The sequence below is a fragment of the Patiria miniata genome, unplaced genomic scaffold (genome assembly GCF_015706575.1).
Source record: "Patiria miniata isolate m_02_andy unplaced genomic scaffold, ASM1570657v1 HiC_scaffold_28, whole genome shotgun sequence".
In the NCBI taxonomy this organism is placed as follows: Eukaryota; Metazoa; Echinodermata; class Asteroidea; order Valvatida; family Asterinidae; genus Patiria; species Patiria miniata.
This window is the reverse complement of record NW_024037067.1, coordinates 8,001,019-8,017,212: the sequence shown is the minus strand read 5'-3', so window position 1 is coordinate 8,017,212 and position 16,194 is coordinate 8,001,019. Positions and strand designations below refer to the sequence as shown.

General features: G+C 42.0%; 1 long non-coding RNA gene across 1 annotated transcript; it reads right to left on the bottom strand.

The window, feature by feature from the left end:
• Positions 1-2,280: 2,280 nt before the first annotated feature.
• Positions 2,281-4,324, bottom strand: LOC119734683. The gene is made up of 4 exons (XR_005272093.1): positions 4,021-4,324; positions 3,178-3,248; positions 2,823-2,904; positions 2,281-2,383 (listed from the first exon to the last, which is right to left on the bottom strand). It is a non-coding gene; the product is annotated as an uncharacterized LOC119734683 (long non-coding RNA).
• Between the last annotated feature and the right edge of the window lie 11,870 nt (positions 4,325-16,194).

Genomic DNA, 16,194 nt, shown 5'->3' with positions numbered 1-16,194 from the left:
TACGCGCACAGTGAAAACGTTCAATCGGCGTGGCCGCCTCGGTTTCGATCGACTTATGGTGGAACTTACTATTACATGTACATTTGTACTTATTTTGTACAAATTAAACACGTTTGAGGATTGTAGTATTACATGTACAAGTTTAAATGGCGAGATTACAGTTAAGATACTGGTATTGAATTTACCTGCAATGTGATCCTGAATAATAGCTTATTTCTTATATCATTGTCATTTTAAGGAAAGTTTATATAGTGATTGTAAAGGGGTGGATGGATCCAAGTTTTGTAACTTTTCACAAATCAGTGGATGTAACTGCATGTATTTAACCCCAAATAAAAAAAATCATACAGACAAGCGACTCTATAATTTAGCAGAACTTCTTTATTGATAAATTCGGGTATAATTCAAGTTTACAATTAAGGAACATTTTAGAGAGATTTAAGTAAAAGCAGTTACTGCTTGGGGTTATGTAGATTTTTTTTTTACGTTCTGATAATTGTTATTCATGAGATGGGCCGCCCTCACACTATCTGCACTATTAACGCTACAAAATTAATCACAATGAATCGATTACATCTGAGACTTTTAATGCTTTAGAGACTTTAAGAGGCTGAACTCCATCGTTACTTGAAGAAAACTCTTCGTTCATAGGTCACTCACTAAATACAAATTATCTGTATTGCCATGTTACTTCCATACAATTTTCAGTCACGATTGGTTTCTGGTATTTAGTTATCAGCTTGTTAGTTAGACATCCACAAATAAATTATGTGTCAATAATTGCACGCTTCAAAATCTTCAGTTTTATTGGAAGGATTTAAAGAAAATTTTACCCTGAAAAGTTATTGAGCAATCTTTGAGCTGGTGAACTGTACTAAGAGGAGACAGCAGTCTGAAGATAGTTGCTTTTAAATAAATTTGCAATGGGCATCATTAAGAAATCACAGAAGAGATTAATTTCACACATATAGTTCAGTCGGAAAAGGGGGGTATCGTGCACCCTCAGAAATCAATTTCTAATCAACGTGTCTAGGTCAGAAAAAATGCGTAGAAAACGATTTGCTATGTTAAAAAATTCAAAAAATGTCCCACGTATTGTTTTTATGCAAATTAGTGCCGCCATTGCCGAAAAATCTATTTTTAATTATATCTCAGCCAATATTGCTGATAACTGAACGAACTAGGTGTCTAAACCCATGTTTTCAAGGTCAGAGATCACAATAAAACTATTCTGGAAGTCACCACATGTGTCTGTGGCATAGGAATATGCAAATTAGTGCCGCAAATACCGGAAAGTCTTGTTTTTGGCATATCTCGGCCAATATAGCACATAACTACACCAGTAAGGTGTCTAAACCCATGTTTTGAGGGTCCAGTATCATAAGAGGATCATTGACGAAGTAACTATGCGTGTCCTTGGCAGGTAAATATGTAAATTCAAAAGTGTCGATTTATCGGAAATTTGATTTTTAGCCAATATCTCGGCCAATATTGCAGCTAATGTTGACATAAGGGTTTTTGATAAGCAATAATGATCAAAGTTTATTTTAAGCCATCATATTCAAAATAAACTGTACTATTGGCTGAAATTGAATTAAATATTGGCTAAAAATCAATTGTTTGATAAACCGGCAAATTAGAATTTACATATTTTCATGCCAAAGACACACATAGTTACTTCGTAAATGGTCTTCTAATGATACCTGACCCTCAAAACATGGGTTTAGACACCTTACTTGTGTAGTTATGTGCAATATTGGCCGAGATATTGGCTAAAAATCAAATATCTAAATAACCGACACTTAATATTTTACATATTTTCATGCCAAAGACACACAGTTACTTCGTGAATGGTCTTCTAATGATACTTGACCATCAAAACATGGGTTTAGACACCTTACTGGTGTAGTAATGTGCTATATTGGCCAAGTAACCAAAAACATGATGTTCCGGTATTAGCGGCACTAATTTGCATATTCCTATGCTACAGACACATGTGGTGACTTCCAAAATAGTTTTATTGTGATCTCTGACCTTGAAAACATGGGTTTAGACACCTAGTTCGTTCAGTTATCTGCAATATTGGCTGAGATATAATTAAAAATAGATTTTCGGTAATGGCGGCACTAATTTGCATAAAAACAATACGTGGGACATTTTTTGAATTTTTTAACATAGCAAATCGTTTTATACGCTTTTTTTCTGACCTAGACACGTTGATTAGAAATTGATTTCCGAGGGTGCACGATACCCCCCTTTTCCGACTAAACTAATAAGGGACTCATGCATTCCAACTGTTAAGGGTTTTTTGTGCAAGCAATGAGCCTAAATAAGGACACGAAGAAGGTTCTGTTGGAATCGTGTCCATCGTGCACAGCATCGCCTGCAAAGACAGAGAGAGAATGAGAATGGGAAACAGAATTGTAATTCAATTGTTTGTTATTATTCACAAAACACTTGCTACAAACTATGGTTGCTAACATGTGCCGAAGAGCTTTAGTCACCGCTTATCATTTTCAATATACATGTAAGTTCCTTCTGAATTTCAAAACTAAAGGATTTTGTGTTATTGTGAAGACAAACTTAGCAAAAATCCAAATGTCTAAGGCACAATGAACAAGGCAAACCCTTGTTAAGTGCATGATTTTATGTTGGTGAAAAATAACAACTTTGGCAATAGTGCAGCATGTTAAATTACATTTATAACAAAGGATGAAGGGACATTCAAATATAATAAACCTGTTGTTTTTTTCTGGACAGTGTACTTTTATCAGTCGCAATCTGAATCAACACTTTTCCCTGGTTTCTAAAAATGTGCCTACCTCAGAAACACCTGTACCCAGTTTTACAGTTCTGTTCCTGAAGAGATGCAGCATTTTTCACTCATGCTGAACCAGAACAGCTCTGTAAATGAAACAAACAAAACACACTGACAATAAAAAAGTTCCACAGTTACTTAAACAACTATCATATAGTATTCATTCACTCAATAATTAAAATTTAGAAGCAGTGATGGGGACATTATATCTAATAACATCATGTTCTATGGATCTGTGAAGTACAATTTTTAATATTGTGAAACTTCATTTTTGTATATTTTTATTTGCTATTTAATTAGTCTGGATTTCAACCAGGGTGCTGAAATGACACAACCTGTTTTTTTTCTCAAGGACTTACGTTTCACATCAAGGCACGCCAAACAGTCTGATGTTGACACTTCTGAAACTGCAGATGTCAAGCTTACATATCTATATAGTGTTGGATAAAAAGATGTGGAAATATTTTTATATTGACATGAACTTATCATGCCGTTATCCAATAGGGCTAATGCATTAATTGTGGACATTTCCTTTTGCAGGTTGTTGCATCCTATTTCAGCTCTAAGCTAAAAATCCGAAATAATGGTTGACATAATTGTTCAACTCGTTTCTGCCTGATTATTTCAAGAAATGTTTTTTTTTTTCACTCGACGATTCTGTAAGTTACACTAATAGTTTAAACAATTAAAAAGGTTAACTTTACTACCAAATCCATTTATGTCTTGAGCATGTTTATGAAGGGCCTAGGCCACGTTGTACTTGTTTCCCCCTAACTAAGCTGAGTTCTAATCTTGCCCTGGCCCAGGCTAGGCCTGTCAGCATCAGTACTTTACACTAGCATTTTTACTTCTTCAAAAGCACTTTATAACCATAACTACGGTATTTCTGGCGCAAGATGATCAAGGGGTGGACTATTTTCCCCACATAAGTAAAGTAGGCTTAACCATGGACAACGGAATGTTGTGTAAACATGACCCATTCTATCATGTCAGCATGCAATTAATCACTATTCATATGCGGAATTTGTGTATTTCCGACATGCGTATTTTTCGTTCATCTGGTCTGGGAAAGAACGGTGAAATGACCAAATTTTGCACAGAATGATAATAACCACGTATCACAATGTGTTTAAAAAGTCCAATAAAACCATAAATATAATTTATCTCAAACAATATAGCTCGTCTAAACGGTCAAAACTTACCGACTTACCAGGACAGCCCGTCGCATGATGATGAGCCGTGAGAACGAAATAGTTTTGTATACGTGACGACGTGACAACAACAACGCAGCCCTGAGATAAAGGTTATTCGCCACTTCGTGGAAACGCAATGTGTGCGCGTCGCGTTTTCACAAAGTGGCGAATCAGGGATTCGCCGCTTCGTGAAAACGCAAATTCCAGAGGGCAACGGATTCGCCACTTATGTAATTAGCGTAACTAATTAATTAAACACTGTCCGGTCTTAAAACTTTGCAGAAATGTTTAGGACACGAAGTTAAGTCAAAATAGCGCAAAGACCGAAATTGCAAAAAAAATCTGATTTTCGATGGATTCGCCACTTCGTGAAAACACCAACGGTATATATAGGCAAACGGGGCATCTCCGGTTCACAATGGATCAGGAACAAGAAGACCGCATCTCAGTCCTGGACGTTGAGGTTGTACCACTTGGTACTTGTTTTTTAAAACCACATCAGAATGCAATGAAGGTGACACAGACAACATGTTTTTAAAACTCATGTATTATGACCTGCCAATCAGAATCAAGATTTGAAGCTCATGCCTCCAACATTACAATCGTTCCTCTGGGCCTGATGACTGGTGTATCTTAAATTTCTAAAGTTTCAATCTGATTTTTATTTCGAAAGTATAATGGTATCATTCTATGCATTAGTGAAGTGTGGACCAATTCCTTTTGCAAAAATACTTTAAAAAAGGAATAATTTTCGTCTTTTTTTGACTGGTTAACTGCCCTAGTGAATAAATTGCATTGCTTGTTTGTCATCCGAACCCATGATGCAATGTGCACATCGAAAGGTTTATCCATTTATCATTACTAATCAATATTATATTTATATTAGTGATATTACACCAAATTTATGAATATTCAAAAGTACCAAAAAATGTCTGATACATTTCCATTAGCAATAATGTATTTTAGGTGTTTTTTTTTTATAAAATCAACTACATACAGTGGAGCACCACTATACCGAACACCGCTATACCGAACGTTCGGCCATACCAAACATCATCCTTGGCTCCCGGTTTTAATGCACAAAATGTACCAAACATTGTTGTTGAAAAAAGTCAGCAGATCAACAAAAAATCTACTTGTTGTATTAAACACTATGTGGACCACTTTTAATTCCGAACATTTAAACCACCCGTTGCTAAAGTTTCGTGACGACGACGACTGCGGGGTACCGGCGCTTCAAAACTGCTATAGGCCTACCGAACGATCGTTATTTCGATCCCGCGATGTTCGTTGTTAAGGCGTTACACTGTATTGGTTTCAAACATACCTTAGTTTACATTATACGGTCCAAGCCCAAATATTATGCTAATTGCCACTAACAAGCGTTTTTGCCAGTTAGGCCGTGTCCGAAACGGGCTTCCAGAGCTACGGCTATTGTCAGCGCGTCCCCGCGCATTTTCAACGGGCACAGACCTAGACCTAACTCTAGAAAGCCAATTCGGATGCAGCCTTATCAGCCCGTTTATCAAGCCCTAACCTTTTTGCATTCATATTAACAATAGTTGATCTTGATGGCAACTTTGACGGAACCTTTTCCACAAATTCTAAACACTCCTTGATGACTGGCCCAGTATGGTTATAGCCAACATGGTGCTCTAATAGTTTGTGCACAAGACATGTGAATTCTGTGGTAAAGTGGGCTCCGATATAAGTGATGACAGTCTTGCTTTTTCGTCTTTTTATGTGGTCTTCAAGAGTCTTGATTGTGTCTGATGCCTCACGTTGTTCCTGTTTCATGTTTTTTATGGTGTCAAAAGCCATTTGTAATTCCGTATCATGAACGTCACAACTGTCAGCAGCAGCCTCAAGTTTTGTCTCTACTTTATCTACCTTCTTCTTGTAGTAATCTCTGTTACCTCTTGTTCATTTCAGTTCTTTAATTTTCACAGTAATCAGAGACGTGAGATGAGCAATTTTCCTCTGGGCAACATCCAGTTCATAGTCCTTTTCTACCAATGACTTTTGTGCGGCCCCAAGTTCACGGTCTTTTTCTTCCAATGATGTATGGAGAACAGAGGCAACTGTTTCAGCAGCTTCAGCATGCATGATATCATCAACACATTTACGCTTTTTTGATTGCATGCTTTTCCTAGGAAATCAATAGGGAGAAGATCTTAGGTTTTCAAGTTCATCAGGATTGCGACGCTTATTCTTATTTGCCTTCTGATAGTCACTATGCACTTTCCTGACAGTTCCCTTGTATGCTCCCAGGCTTGCACACGATTCAGACCCATATTTGTCAATATAAGTTGATCGTAACCACAGTTCACATGCATCTTTGTCGTGTTCCTTTATGTAATCTAGCACTTGGCCTTTAGATATCTGTAGCTCAAGGGAGTCAACTGCAGAAGTGCTTGTGTTTTGCGCAAGCGGTTGTGCAAGTGGTTGTGCAAGCGCTGATTGGGCAGGCAGTGGTTGAGCAAGGGGCAGTTGGGTAAGTGGCTGAGCAAGAGGTGCTTCAGCAGAAGATGAAGGCTCAATGTTGGCAGAACTAGCAGACTCCATATTTCTTTAAAGTTCCTAATAAAAAAACAAAAAAAACAAAAACAATTGTAATGCTTGAATTTAAAAACATCAAATATGTTTCAATTTTTTCCTTTTTCCCCCAGTCCCATGAATGTTCCGTCAATCCAGGCGTCAAGCCAAGGGAACGATCAAATGCTACATGTACTTCCAGAATAGTCCGAGTAACTTGGACCCTACTTATCGCTTATTTAACACATACTAGGACATGATCTGGTGATGTCCCAATGCTGAAAAGGCAATTACCGGTAGTAGGGTCCAAGTTAGTCGAACTACATGTACTTCCAGAACTAGTTTGTTTTGCAAATGCTTTACCATCATTTCCATTTATACCCAATTTCCATTTCGCCTGATGCCAGTACACCCCGAACCACTTCGCCCCGTTGCCACTTTGCTGAATTCTCATTTTGCTTTAATTTCTGCTCAAGAAAAACAATGTTGGACTGTTCAAATCTTGTTTAAATACAAATGTTTTCTGAAGGTGCTGTGCAAACACGTCTTAAATATTTGTTAATTATAAAGTTGGAAACCCCTGCTCTTAAAAAATTGGAATTTTTTATTTTGTTTTAACGAAACTTTGTTCCGATAATGGGCGTCTGCAATTGCAATCTTTTGGAAAAGGGCATTAATTTTGCGAGAGCTGATTTTATATCTGGAAGCTAATATTTTGACTTTTGTGTAAATGAATTCAATCAATAAATATAGGTAGATTTTTTTCTGTCTATATTTCGTTCACAAGTGAACACGCAAATTACACTAAGCCATTTTAATTCGCGTACGTACGTTACAACTTGCGCAAAGGCGATCGCAATTTGAGAACCTTGCGGCCGGGATTTTCATTGATGAAGAAAAGCAATGTTCAAAACACAAGAACATGCAGAAATAAATTAACAATAATGGCATAAATCAATGAACAAACAAATACATAAAAAGGGGGATTCAATTAGCGTCAATGAAAAGAAACATTGAGATTTAGCAGTGCTTATCAGAGAAGTTTTTTAGTGGCGGGGGCAGGGAGGGGACTGGGCAAGCAATCAATAAGCACACTAGCGGCGATTGCTTGGAAAGTGTACTGAAGTTGTTCAATAATGGAGACCAGATTCAAGTTTTTTGCCTTGTTAAACTAATTAGCATTTTATTTATATTCTTAGATGTAAATAAATCATAATTTCCTGGGGGTATCCCGTTGTTAACGTCAAAAGAATGATTATGATCCCTTCAATTGTTCCATTTTTGACGTTATAGTAATCATTTAAATTATATTTTAAATGCTTTAAATTTTATTACATGTACTGTACAATTAAAAAAGTACTTATTTTAAGAAAAAAAGGTCTTTTAATTAATCTAAAAATTAATTAATTGGACGGTACAATAATTCATTTTGTATTTAAAAATACTTTGCATAACATTTCGAGCGCTGTGTACACTTCAAAAATGCATCTGCATGAGTTTACCAGGGAAAAAAATAGTTCAGCGGCATTGCATGCATGGGGAAACTCTATGTAGCGCGCAAGTTTAAACTTGCGTGCGCAAATCGTAGCCAGGAAATGAATGCAAGCGCAAGTTTAAACTTGCGCGGGGGGACTCAAATTGCGCTCGCCAGGGCTAACAACATTACAAAAAAAGAAAAGTTTCAATTTCGTTCGTAATTCCTAACTAGCTCTCGTCCTGTCACGAACATTTCAGCTCTGGTATTACCTCAACATTCCTGAAATGTCAAACAAATTGGTGACATTTATGAAAACTTTTGCTCACCGAGATCACAGGATATCCAAATTTCCTGAAGAGTTTTTCTGTCTCTGTCTCGACTCTCGACTAGATAAGACTCTCATGTACGAGCGACCTCGAGCACGCGTCGCGCGCGCGTGCCCGCGTAATAAACTTTATACATTATACTGCGCTGCCAGTCTGCGCATGCGCGTCAGGCCCTACTCTCCGGGCGGACAGCGCCACATAATAGCTACATCACACCCTTCTATTTCAGAAAGAATTCGTCCTGCATTTAGTTGAAAGAAACAAAACAACGAGTAAACAAGCTTTAGGTCTCCACAGGCATCACTCTCCCAGGACATATTCAGTGGTGGTATTCAATGACAAGGCTGCCTTCGTTGAAGATCTCTATCTTGCGCCGATGGACTTTTCGGGAATCAGCCGGCCCTTAAGACGGTCTCCGTTGTGACCTGGCGTAATGGTGATACCCGTGTCACGTGGCTTGACTTACTTGGTGACGCAACTCCGAAGTGCATCTCGTCGGCTGTCGGATGCAGGTCCACCGTCGGAGGCGTTTTCTGGATCTCTCGGGTTTTGGGCACTTCGTTGGTCACATCAGCTCGTTCTGGGGTTCGGAGGTCTAATTGTTTGTTGTGGGTCGTTTCTTCCTGTATTTGTGTCGCATGGTGCGTCTTCAAGTGACTTCCTAAGTCACTCCGTCGGTAATAGCTACTCCCATGGCAGAACGGACACTCGTATCTGGTTTTTATGCCATGTTGCTCCGAAACGTGACGGTTGAGGGCTGAATATGATCTGAAGGTCTGACGGCATTCTGTGCACTGGAGGGATGATGTTGGACTTGGGGACCACCTCTTTGACCAGTCTCTGGGGGACCTGTGGCGCGAGTGGTGTCTTTTTGGCATCTGCAGGACGATAAGACCAAAAAGAATGGGAAAATCAGTTATTTGTTTATGGTTGATGGACTCGTAGAATATTATGGTTGACCCACTCTCCATAACGTTTTTGGTGGCCTCCGCTTCCTGCGGCTCGGGCATTCCGGCTGCGAAGTAGGTAGTGGGCATTTACCAGACTGTTCGACTTCGCGCTGCTCCTGCTCATTCCCAACTAATTTCTTGGCCTGCGACTGTTTAGCCTCGTCATTGGTGGTGTCTTTGCTGCCTCTCTTTCCTGTACAGCTTGGTTGTTTTGGTGTCCCTGTACCGGATCCATCTGAGCTCCCTGGCTGCAGATTTTCTCCAGTAGCAGACGCGTTGACTGGGCTCTCTTTGCTGCTGCTCTTTCCTGTACAGCGTGGCTGTTTTAAGGGCCCTGTACTGGATTCATCTGAGCTCCCTGACTGCAGATGCTCTTCAGTAGCAGACACATTGACTGGGCTCTGCACCCTCTGGGACCGCTGTTTCCGGTAAGCCTACCTTCCCACCACGACTTGCCATACTCTCCTCCAAATTTCTTCAGGCGGTCTATGTGTACAATCTTTTGTTTGTGCCGTGGTCCTTTCTGGATACGTACATTTACATCGTTGATGCATTCAGTAACAATGTAGGGCCCGTCCAATCTCGATTGGAGTTTAGGGGACAGACCAACAGTTCTGGCCTCTACAGCCAGCATCACGGTGGTCCCAGGAGTAAGCTGCTTCTGTTGGTATGGTAGGTCATAATCTCATTTTCTTTTATGCTTGGCAGCTTTGTGCAGATGCACCCTCGCCCTCCCATGGTATTGGAACCTTTCCCTTAACTCTACTACATAGGGCGTAACCTCATGGGGTTGTTCCGGAGATCCCAAAATGAGGTCAACAGGTAGTTCAACTTCTCTGCCTAGTGTGAGGAGATTTGGAGTTTCGCCAGTGCTGCCGTGTTTCGAAGCACGATAAGCCATCATTACCAGAGGTATGTACTGTGGAAGTCCCAATCTCCTTGATTCTTGGCAACGTAAGGACTAAGCATGTCTTTTAGAGTGCGGTTAAACCGCTCTTCTTGACCGTTGCTCTGGGGTGGTAGGGACTCGTCCTTGTTCTATGCCGATGATTGCGCACATTTTTTGGAACAACTTGCTTTCAAATTGTCGGCCGTGGTCACTGTGTACCTGTCTAGGAACGCTGAATCGGCAAACAAATTCTCTGACACTCCAGTAACTGATTTAGCTGTCACGTTCTGCAAGGGAAAGCTGTCACGTTCTGCAAGGGAAAGCTTCTGTCCATTTGGAAAAGTAGTCCGAGTTGAAGTGAAGCGACGCGTGTGCGTCGGTTCGGGTTTTACGCGAGCAGTCAGCCCACGTGGTTTGAGGTTTGATGCCTCGGTAAGGAAGACTTTACAAAATGTTGATGTTCACTGAGCTTTTATTCCCAAATCTCCAGCAAATAATCCCAGCAAGATAATCCTGGCGAATTAGTTCCAGCAAATTAAAACCTAAATGAAAATGATAGTGCTTACAATTGTAAATACATTGTGATTACAATAAACACAATGTTTCGAATTCACTTGACAATAAAGTTATTAAAGCAACATGAATGTGTATACAGTTACATGTAGTCTTACTCTGCGATAAGCCACGGAGCTATAAAACTTACTCAGCACCTCGTCTATGTGCAGTTATTAATGCAAACCTCAGGTGCGGGAGGCTACAGAGCTTATATGTTAAAATTATACAATATAAATGGCATATAAGGGGATGATATGATATTAAATAACCCACATATTACATCTGAAAAAGATGTAATTTGATTATTGTTATTGTTTTGTGAGCCCTAAGATATACATGTAACGTGAGAATCATATGTACGCGCGCCACAGTGATAAGCTGGGGTCAAGGGTCATGCAAATCGAAACAATGCAGTATGTATGCAACTTACATGCCCTGTGGCGCTACGTGTACAGTGCACAGAGAAACGTATCACGTGGAGAAAGTTTTCAGATAATTCCCATTTGTGTCAATAATAAGAATGACACAACATAAAAATGAATATGAACATACCCAGTAGTTGATTAGTGTTACCCTGGTATGTGTGGGTTGTCTGGCTCGATTCCTGGTGCTTGTAAAATGAGGTGTTTTCGGCATAAATTCAAAAGGGCAGCTCACAAGAACGCATTAAGACGAGAGAGAGAGAGAGAGAGAAAAGTGGGCGGAGCGTCAGAAGACGCTTATCAATACTCATGATCCCTACAGAAATAACAAGAATCCACTTGTTCCCTCTATGTTCTGTAAGTGGGAATGGTAGTGGCGTCCTGGTTCTCTTGGGAGGCGGCTTGCGTCGGGCGCAATTGAGACATTGCATGCACCATCTCGTGACCGATTCCTCCATGTTTTCCCAGTTGAACATTGATTTAACTTTCGCATACATCTTGTTAATTCCCAAGTGTCCAGCCGTTTGGCAGTCATTGAGTTGCTTCATCACATCTTTCCTGAAGGCCCGTGGTACCACCAGAAGCTAGCGTGAATGTGTTGTGTCCTCATTCCATCGCCTGTACAGTATACCGTCACGAAGTCGCAGTTGTTGTCACAAACACCACAGTGATTTCAACCACGCTCTTTCAGCAAAACACGTCTGCCCATGAAGGTTTAGGGGTCCCATTTTCTAGCCAGCACATTACTAATTTTGCGCAGGGTAGGATCCTCCATTTGCTATTCCCTCATATCCTCAAAATGTGCACCCATGTATCCTGCAATGCGAAGATATTTCTCGTATAATGTGGTCGATTGTCATTTGGTGGTGCGCTACAGGGTGCGCTATCAGGTTCACCCTGTTCTGTCTTGTCTGGATACCCCTCTGCGTTGGGAGATTCCTTACTCAACGTTTCCCGGCTTTGTTGTGGTTGTATTTTGGTTTCCTTTTCCTTTTTATCTAACTTCCTTGACTCTGAGCCCTCCTTGACTTCTTGCCGAATGCGTGACACTGGATATTATGCCGCATTCTGGACATCGCGTCGGCCTTACCATGTTTCGGGCCTGGTCAATGCTCGGTGTCCAATGGACCGATCCAGTAAGCCCCGCCCACTGCGCACTGGACAAAATAACACGTGCTCCTCTCCAATGCCACACTGCATTTTCCTGCCGTGCGCATCATACGCGCGTGCACGCACGTCGGACTTTTGTGCACGCACGTCGGACATAAATCACGGCTGTGATTGGTCAGAACACCATGGGGCGGTGCTTACTGGATCGGTCCATTCGTTCTCTGCGAGTACTTGAAGCCACCTGACAACTTGTTCTTCTGGCTCCTTAAAATTAAAGAGCCAACGGAGAGACCCATGATCTGTTCTCCGAAGAAACCTTTGTCTGTAAAGATATGGCCCACTAGCAGCCTTTTGCAACCGACATCAACCACACAACCTTGTTGCTGCATCAAATCTAACCCAGAAGAACATCATTATGAATGTCTGCTATTACGAGGTCATGGCGAATTTTTTTCCGCCCGTTAGGAGCTCAACCGTCGTCTCTCCATGTACTTTCAACAGGGTGTCGTCTGCCAGGTACGCATGTACGGTAGACTTACTGCAGGTCTGGAACAGTGGTTCATTCTATGAATTACTTTTTCAGACACGATGGACACCGTTTCCCCTGTAATGAGCATCATTTGAGCATCCACTATATTTACTTGTCCAAGTATGTGAAGCCCAGCGCCATTTTGAAATGCCGTTCCGCTGGAACACAACTTTTGTGTGGACCCTTCCTTCTGATGGACTGACCCCCGGTCCTTGAAACCAGCCTTTACATGTTTTCCTAGTCCGTGCTCCTTGACTCGGCTGTCAGTTTTTTGGACAATCCTTCTTGAAGTGGCCCAAGTCTCTGCACTTGAAACATCCTCTTCTGTCTTTGAGAGAACGACTCTGTTGTGTTAGGGCCTGGATCTGTTGCGCTATTAGTTCTAGCTGGTTTTCTAATTTTGCGATTTGGTTATCAACAACTGGGTTCATCTTTGCCGCCATGGCGCTTTCCACATCGCCTTCAACAACTCTGACCCTTCTGATGCTGTTTTCCTTTTCCGCGGTCAAAATGGCCTGAAACTCAATAGCAGCGGTTACCGCTTCTTCCTGACTGCCCGAATGCATTTTGTAGGATTCGTGCACCAAGCACTGGTGCACCAAGGGATGCGTCCGGATCCATGATGTGCATGATGTTGAGCAGGATGTTGAGAGTTAATTGCGCCATGGAGGTAGAATTAGTGCCCGCCCCACCATGCCTAGGTCTGGATTCGATGGTACCTTGTGACGTATACATACAAACATCCTAACTTCTTACGTGCACCAGTACAACCCCAAAGAACTCAGCACACACATAAAGTTGGCGAAAGTGAACACTACTGCGCAATTTTGTGCATGCGTGTTGAAGCGAAATTTCCAACTTGGAGAAGCTAGCACGCCGGAGAAGTGAGACCGTGACACCGGTTCCGACGATTGCATATGGACTGTTTTACCCGAACCTATCGTGGCCATCAGTGCAAAGATATACGGCGTCTGTTGCTGTTTGGATCAGTCTCCCGGTGCCCCGGTGCCGACTACTTGATCCACTCCGTTTTTTCCACACCCTGCGAAGCCACCGGTGCCCTGGTGCGTGCACTGATATACGGCATCGGTTGCTGTGCTGTCGTAAACCACTTTGGCGAAGTCTCCTTGCGTCCCGATATAAACAACGTTTGAAGCCGCTCCGCGTTTCCCGCACCCTGCGTCTGTTGCTGTATTAATTCAACTGACCACTGTGGATCAATCTCTCGGTGCCCGGTGCCCGGTGCCGACGGTTGAAGACGCTCCCCGTTTCCCGCACCAGTACCCTGCACTGCCATCGGTACCCCGGTCGGTGTCTCGGACGGCAACCCGTGGGTGAAGTGTACCAATGTATACGGTATTTGTTGGGCTGGAAGTGTCGACGTCGGCGAAGTCTCCTCCCCCAACTCACCAGGTACATCGACTACGCAGTGAAATGACTCCCCGACAAGGGTTGGCGAAACTGGCTGTAGCGTGTGAAACCGAGGGAGGGGGGGGTAAATTAAGAGATAAAACAAACCGCTGTCACCAAATGAGTGTTTGGTCAATGGGTTCTAGATGACGGATGTGATTTTCCCAGGAGTTTGCCAACAGAGTACTGTAACACATTGATGGACAAGACAAGACCTTGACATGGACGAAAGAAATCTGACCAGGAGACGGGTGCCTCAGTTTTTTTTTAATTTTGATCCTCAACAAATCACTAATATGTCAATCACTTTATAACAATACTTGCTGGTAATTTCCACAATGATTCACTTTAATTCAAGCAGGGTGTGCTGTCCGTCAAGGGAGATTCGGGCTCGAGTCCTTTTTGGAAGTTCCGCAGCGAACAACCGTTCCGCTCCAAGCTATCACAACAAAACCTTTCGTGCGCGCGTAATCAACTTACACATTATAGGCCTACTCATCGATCTCCATCATTAGTAAATGGAGATCGATGAGTATCAATGATTATACTGCACTGCTAGTCTGCGCCTGCGCGACAGGCCCTACTCTCCAGGCGGACAGCACCACATAATCGCTACAGTATATACTGGCTTCTAAGACGTAGAACACCGTCAAGGGGTGTTGTGAAGGAGTTGGGGTGCCAGGGCGCCCTCTTTCCAGCCGGTTAACCATTGAGAATGACCTAAACTCGTAAATTTTCTTCTTTATAGTTTGAGTCTGTGTGTGCGTGTGGTAAAAAGAACTGTTCTCTCTATAGCCCAAGATTTCCTCAACCCAGTAACACTGCTTTTTCTGTCTAGAAAAGTCAATTCAGCGGCAAGTGGACGTCTTCAGGCAAGCCTCGGCTACACACAAAAACTCAGTTTTTAGCTAACAATATCACAAACTTATAAAAATATAAAATGGCCAATTACACACCTTTTCTTAAATGGTAAACGTTACTGAACATTATGGCCATGACTTCAGACATCGATATTTAAAGAGATCCTAACGCACAAATAAAAGACAGTTTTCGTATACTAAGAACAAAACAATCAGTGTAGAATTTTGCCGGCAACTGGAAAACAAATTACTTCTAACTAAAATCATGACTCACCAGTATTCCTCTGATGTTTATTCATCTTAACTGTTTTCGAAGGTGGAAAATGGCACGTTCAATACTTCAAGTAGCAGTTCGATGTGAATGAAACTTCAGAAATCGACTAGCGTTCAGTTGCGAAGGCCCGGAAAGGCACGAGAGGGTGCTAGACCAAAATTAGTGTAAAAAAGATGGGCAGGGCCAGGGAACCCGGGAGAGCATTACATGTGTAAAGTCGCTGGCTAGTAGTGCAGCTCTTCAGAAGCAGGCGAAAATCGGGCTAAAATGCCGGACTACTCTGTCAGCAACTTCCGCTGAAATTCAGGCTATCGCCAGAAACAGAATTCTCAAAATCCAAAATAAGATTTAGTACAATGTGGCTAAAACACTGCCCCTAAACATCTACAGCACCTAATGTACTGGAAACACTTCAGTTAGCCAGTATTCTAATGTTTATTACATCTCGTGGCAGCACACGGTAACTGGGCATCTTGCGACCCCAGGCTGAATAGGAGGTCTCGGTGCAGCAGTGGGCCCCAGAGACATGGTGCGCAGGCCCACCAGCGTGTGGACACGCCCTGGCGCCATGTCAACCAGTGCCCCGGCTATGGATTAATTAGTCAGGAGGGGCTCGTAACCCTGGGAAGGCAGCTCTCTTAAGAGAAGGAAATCTCTAACCTCAAACAACCCATCTCGGGAGAGGAGTTGCGACTACCCAAGCACTACTTTCGCAAAAAAAAGAAGCCTAATCATGATCTTAAATCCAACGAAGAATCGTATACGGCCGGAGTCCGCAGGAAAACAGCGGAGGGAATTCGTGCGCGCTCACCTCGTGGGAATGTGTGTGAGATCGTGGTTATCAAC